The sequence below is a fragment of the Peromyscus californicus genome, unplaced genomic scaffold (genome assembly GCF_007827085.1).
Source record: "Peromyscus californicus insignis strain IS unplaced genomic scaffold, ASM782708v3 Scaffold_15__1_contigs__length_86483966, whole genome shotgun sequence".
Lineage (NCBI taxonomy): Eukaryota > Metazoa > Chordata > Mammalia > Rodentia > Cricetidae > Peromyscus > Peromyscus californicus.
In genome coordinates, this window is record NW_026294447.1 from 49,988,270 (window position 1) to 49,994,350 (window position 6,081).

A 6,081-nucleotide genomic window follows, 5' to 3' on the forward strand; every position below is an offset into this window, starting at 1 on the left:
ACATCAAATTAAATGGAGAGAAACTCAAGATGATTCCACTAAAATCAGGAACAAGAAGGCTGTCCACTCTCCCCCTACTTATTCAGTATAGTACTTGAAGTTCTAGCTAGAGCAATAAGACAACAAAAGGAGATCAAGGGGATACAAATTGGAAGAAAGAAGCCAAACTTTCATTATTTGCAGACCATATGATAGTAGACATAAGTGACTCCAAAAATTCTACCAGGGAACTCCTAAAGATGATAAACTCCTTCAGTATTGTGGCAGGATACAAGATCAACTAAAAAAATCAGTAGTCCTCTTATATACAAATGATAAATGGGCTGAGAAAGAAATCAGAGAAACATCACCCTTTACAATAGCCACAAATAATATAAAATACCTTGGGGTAACTCTAACTAAGCAAGTAAAAGACCTGTATGACAAGAACTTTAAGTCTCTGAAGAAAGAAATCAAAGAAGATATCAGAAAATGGAAAGATCTCCCATGCTCATGGATAGGTAGGATTAACATAGTAAAAATGGCAATCTTACCAAAAGCAGTCTAGAGATTCAATGCAATCCCCATCAAAATCCCAACACCATTCTTCACAGACCTGGAAAGAACAATATTCAACTTCTTTTGGAAAAACAAAAAACCCAGGATAGCTAAAAGAATCCTATACAATAAAATCACTTCTGGAGGCATCACCACCCCTAAACTGAAGCTCTACTATAGAGCTATAGTGATAAAAACAGCTTAGTATTGTCATAAGAACTGACATGTGGACCAATGGAATTGAACTGAAGATCCTGATATTTACCTACACACCTATGAACACCTGATTTTTGACAAGCCAAAATTGTACAGTGGAAAAAGAAAGCATCTTCAATAAATGGTGCTGGCATAACTGGATGCCAACATGTAGAAGATTGCAAATATATCCATATCTACCACCATGCACAAAACTCAAATCCAAGTGGATCAAAAACCTTGACATAAATCCTGTTACACTGAACCTGATAGAAGAGAAAGTAGGAAGTACTCTTGAATGTATTGGCATGGGAGACCACTTTTTAAATATAATACCAGTAGCACAGACACTGAGAGCAACAAATAATAAATGGGACCTCCTGAAACTGAGAAGCTTCTGTAAGGCAAAGGACACAGTAAATAAGACAAAACAACAGTCTACAGAATGGGAAAATATCTTCACCAACCCCACATCTGACAGAGGGCTGATCTCCAAAATATATAAAGAACTCAAGAAACTAGATATCAAAATACTGAACAATCCAATTGAAAAATGGGCTATAGAGCAAAACAGAGAATTCTCAAAGGAAGAATCTCAAATGGTCTGAAAGACATTTAAGGAATTGCTCAACATCCTTAGTCATCAGGGAAATGCAAATTAAAATGACTCTGAGATATCATCTTACACCTCAGAATGACTATGATCAAAAACACTGAAGACAGCTTATGTTCGAGAGGATGTGGAGCAAGGGGAACACTCTACTGTTGGTAGGAATGCAAACTTATACAGCCACTTTGGAAATCAGTATGGCAGTTTCTCAGAAAATTAGAAATCAACTGTCCTCAGGACTCAGCTATACCATTTTTTGGTATATACCTAAAGAATGCTCCATCACACCACAAGGACACATGCTCAACTATGTTCATAGCAGCATTATTTGTAATAGCCAGAACATGGAAACAACTTAGATGACCCTCAACTGAAGAATGGAGTAAGAAAATGTGGTACATATACACAATGGAGTATTACTCAGCAGAAAAAAACAAGGACATCATGAAATTTGCAGGCAAATGGATAGAACTAGAAAATATCATCCTGAGTGAGGTAACCCAGTCTCATAAGGACAAACATGGTATGTACTCACTCATAAGTGGACACTAGATGTAAAGCAAAGGATAACCAGACTACAATCTACAACTCCAAAGAAGCTAACTAACAAGGAAAACCCTAAGTGGGATGCATGGATTTCCCTGGGAAGGAGAAATAGATGAGATCTTCATGAGTAAACTGGGGATGAATGGTGGGCAATGGAGGATAGGGGATGGAGGATGAGAACATAATGGAACAGGATGGTTGAGCTTGAACAGGAATGGAGTGAGAAAGCAGTAAAATAGATATCATGTTAGAGGGACATCATGGGGAGAGAGAGAAACCAGGTATTAGGGAAGTTCCCAGGAATCCCCAGCAATGACCCCAACTTGACTACTAGAAATAGTGGAGAGGGTACCTGAACTGAACTGACTTGCCCCAGAGATCAGATCAGTGAATAACTGTCATCACAGAGGTTTTCTCTAGTGACTGATGGAAGGAGTGCAGATATCTGCAGCCAGGCACCAGGCAGAGCTCCAGGAGTCCAGTCAGGGAGAGAGAAGAGAAGAGGGATTCTATGATCAAGTGCATCAAGATCATAATAGGGAAATTTGCAGAGACGACCAAACCAAACTAGTGGGAACTCATGAAAGTTGGATCAATGGCTGTGGAGCCTGCGTGGGAATGGGTTGGGCCCTCTGCATGGCGAGACAGTTGTGTAGCTTGATCTGCTTGGTGGGGGGCCCTGGTAGTATGATCAGAATCAATCCCTGGTGCATGAACTGGCTTTATGGAGCCCACTACCTATGATGGGACACCTTGTGCGGCCTTGCGGCAGGGGAAGGACTTGGATTTAACTTTACTGGATGTGCCTCCTCATGAGAGCCTTGCCTTCTTGTTGGGGGTGGGGTGGAGGTGAGTTGGGAGAAGGAGGCTGGGGGGATGGGAGGAGGGAAGAGGGAGATCTTTGATTGGTGTGTAAAATAAATGGAAAATTTTCTTTTTTTTTTCTTTTTCTTTCTTCTTTTTTTTGGTTTTTCGAGACAGGGTTTCTCTGTGTAGCTTTGCGCCTTTCCTGGGACTCACTTGGTAGTCCAGGCTGGCCTCGAACTCACAGAGATCCGCCTGCCTCTGCCTCCCGAGTGCTGGGATTAAAGGCATGCAAACAACTAGGACAATTTCCTCTTTCAAAAACAAGGAATTTCTGTGCCAAGCTCTTTGCACACATCAGGGCTCCTTGCTCTGTTTTCCTTTTCCCATTTCCTGACTGGCAGGTGCCTGGCACAGGTGTTTCTGTCTTTCCTTTCATGATCAGTCTATGTTGCACTCAGTCAAGACTACTGTGGAGGGAGGAGCTTGACACCCCTTTGCACTGTAGTTATTTTACTTGACCTGGGTGTCTGTAAAGAATTTGTAGAAGTTCTTGCCTTAGTTAGGGTGATTATTGCTGCTATGAAACACCATGACCAAGCTGGGAAGGAAAGGGTCTATTTGTCTTACCATTTCATTCACTGTTCATCATTGAAGGAAGTCAGGACAGGAACTCAAACACGGAAGGATCCTGGAGGCAGGAGCTGATGAAGAGGCCATGGAGGAGTGCTGCTTACTGGCTTGTTTCCCCTGGCTTGCTCAGCCTACTTTCTTAGAGAACCCAGGACCACCAGTCCAGGGATGGCCCCATTCACATGGGCTGGGACCTCCCTATTGATCACTACTTGAGAAAATGCCTTACAGCTAGATCTCATGGAGGCATTTTCTCAACTGAGGTCCTTCCTCTCTGACGACTGTAGTTTGAATCAAGTTGACACACAAAACCAGCCAGTAGAGTTCAACATGAATCATTTAAAGATAATTGAAAAGATGGCATTTGGCTTGTTGATACATTGCTTCAGAGTTTGGATTTTGGAGTTATCCAACAATAAACTATTAAAGCAAAACCTGACATATAATTACAAAGGGCCATGGAGTAAAGATGACACATTATTGAGTTTGCTCACAGAGTGGGATGCTGATTCAGTTACTTCCACATCAGCAAATGTTTGTCCTTGTGTCAAAGACACATCATATGTTTTTGGTGTATATTGGTGGGAGAATCACATTTGAAAGAGAAATACATAGATGCTGTTTGGGAATTAATTGTGTTTGCATATTTCTGTCTCAGAAGCTCCTGAAATAGATGTGGCACTGAAATAGATGGCTACTGTAATTGTTTACCCTGTATACAATGAGTATGAAGATGGACCCCATTTATCAGCAAGGATTTTACTTGATTTCAGAACTACCTAACTATGGATGGCTTCTTCCTGTATGATCTTGGAGACTTGGGAAAGCTTGTGTTCATTGTAGTAATTGATAAGAAAAAGATATCTCTCGAATATACCATACTAAATTCAGTTATTCAGGAAGATGTTAGGGATAACAGAGAACACTTGCATAGAGGTTTTTAGTTTGGTCATATGGGTGGAAACGACTCTGTATCACCTTGCTTTCAGGTGAACTGACAAGACAATCCCAACTGCAGTTGTACTGAACACTTCAAACCAACAATACTTTTTGCTACATAGGCATGGTAAGGAAGCCAGTGACAGGGTCCAGTTCATTAAGAGCATTTTGGACAGCACAGCACCAGTCCAAGGAAGGGATAGCATTTTGCAGAGATTGAAAATAATAGTATTTGGTGCCAAAGCTTCAATTGCATCTGTATTCAAGAGCTGTCCATTTATGGGCTGTGTTCTCTTTGACTTGCCACTGGGTGTCATCAGCGTCATGTGCTATAGAATGTTCACAGCTAATACAGGGGGAAGGCTGACAGGAGAGTGCTATCTGTCCAAAGGCTCAGTGAAAGACTAGGAACACATAGAAGAAGGAAAAAAACAGTCACGCAGTGGAGGACCTCTATTGCAGAGTCCAAGATCATATTAGAAAAGAAACAAGATTGAGTTTTTACAGATATGAAATATTGATAGGATTTCAAATTATTAGAGTCTATTTATTGAATTTAGACATTTAATCATGATCTATTTACAGAAGAGCTTGAGGCCAGACTGGTCTACAAAGTTAGTTCCAGGACAGGCAGGGCTATATATTTTGATTTCAAAAAATCAAAATAGTAGTAATGATAATAATAATACAGAAATGTGATTTATAGAAAAATAGTATTTCCACCTACAATATCAATTCTCCTTTTTTAAGATAAAATTTATACAAACAAAATCAAGTCTTTAAAATTTAAGCACTTAAAAAAATTAGTAACTTTTTCTATGAGTCAAATTTAAGATCTTGAGGTTAAAAATGGTGTGATTTTTTTTAATGGCATAGAGTGCTTATCTTACTAGTTGTTTTAAAAGGAGAGTGGTTACTTTTTTTTTTTTTTTTTTTGGTTTTTCGAGACAGGGTTTCTCTGTGTAGCTTTGCGCCTCTCCTGGAACTCACTTGGTAGCCCAGGCTGGCCTCGAACTCACAGAGATCCGCCTGGCTCTGCCTCCCGAGTGCTGGGATTAAAGGCGTGCGCCACCACCGCCCGGCCTGAGAGTGGTTACTTTTTAATTTTATACTTAGTTTTATTGTTATAATATTGGCATATGGAACCACAAAATGAGGGCATAGTCCTGTGATTGATCTTTGTAAATTGACTAGGCTATACAGAGAGTGGCAGCTGCAGCTCATGTCTTTGTAGCACTCAGCGGGCAGATCGTTCAGCATTGCAGGAAGGAGAGGTCCTTTAGTCCACCCTGCCTCAGCCAAAACAGCCTAGTATTTTGTTGCACTTCACTTTTATTTTAAATATTGACATCACTTCTAAAATTTCTATGAATAAAAAGAGATGTTTTCAAAAGTTACATATATGCATATATATACACATATATGTATATAAATAATATTTTTATTAAATTATGTAAACTGTAATAATAATTTATGGTCTAGAATGTGGGTATATACATGTTATCTTAGTTAGGGTTTCTATTGCTGTGAAGAGACACCATGACCATGGTAACTTTTATAAAAGAAAACATTTAATTGGGGCAACAGCTTACAGTTTCAGAAGTTTAGTCCATTATCATGATGGTGGGAAGCATGGTGGCATGCAGGCAGACATGGTGCTGGAGAAGGAGCTGTTACATGTTGATATGCAGGCAACAGGAAGTAGACTGCCTTACTGGGCATGGTCCAAGCACATATGAGATCTCAAAGCCTGCCTCCACAGTGACATACACACTTCCTCAAAGAAGACCACACGTATTATAATAAGGCCACACTTC

At 40.0% G+C, this 6,081-nt stretch overlaps 1 pseudogene; it reads left to right on the plus strand.

Moving 5' to 3' along the window:
• The first annotated feature begins 3,205 nt into the window (after positions 1–3,205).
• On the plus strand, positions 3,206–4,672 carry LOC128110623 (protein disulfide-isomerase TMX3-like; annotated as a pseudogene).
• The last annotated feature ends 1,409 nt before the right edge of the window (positions 4,673–6,081 follow it).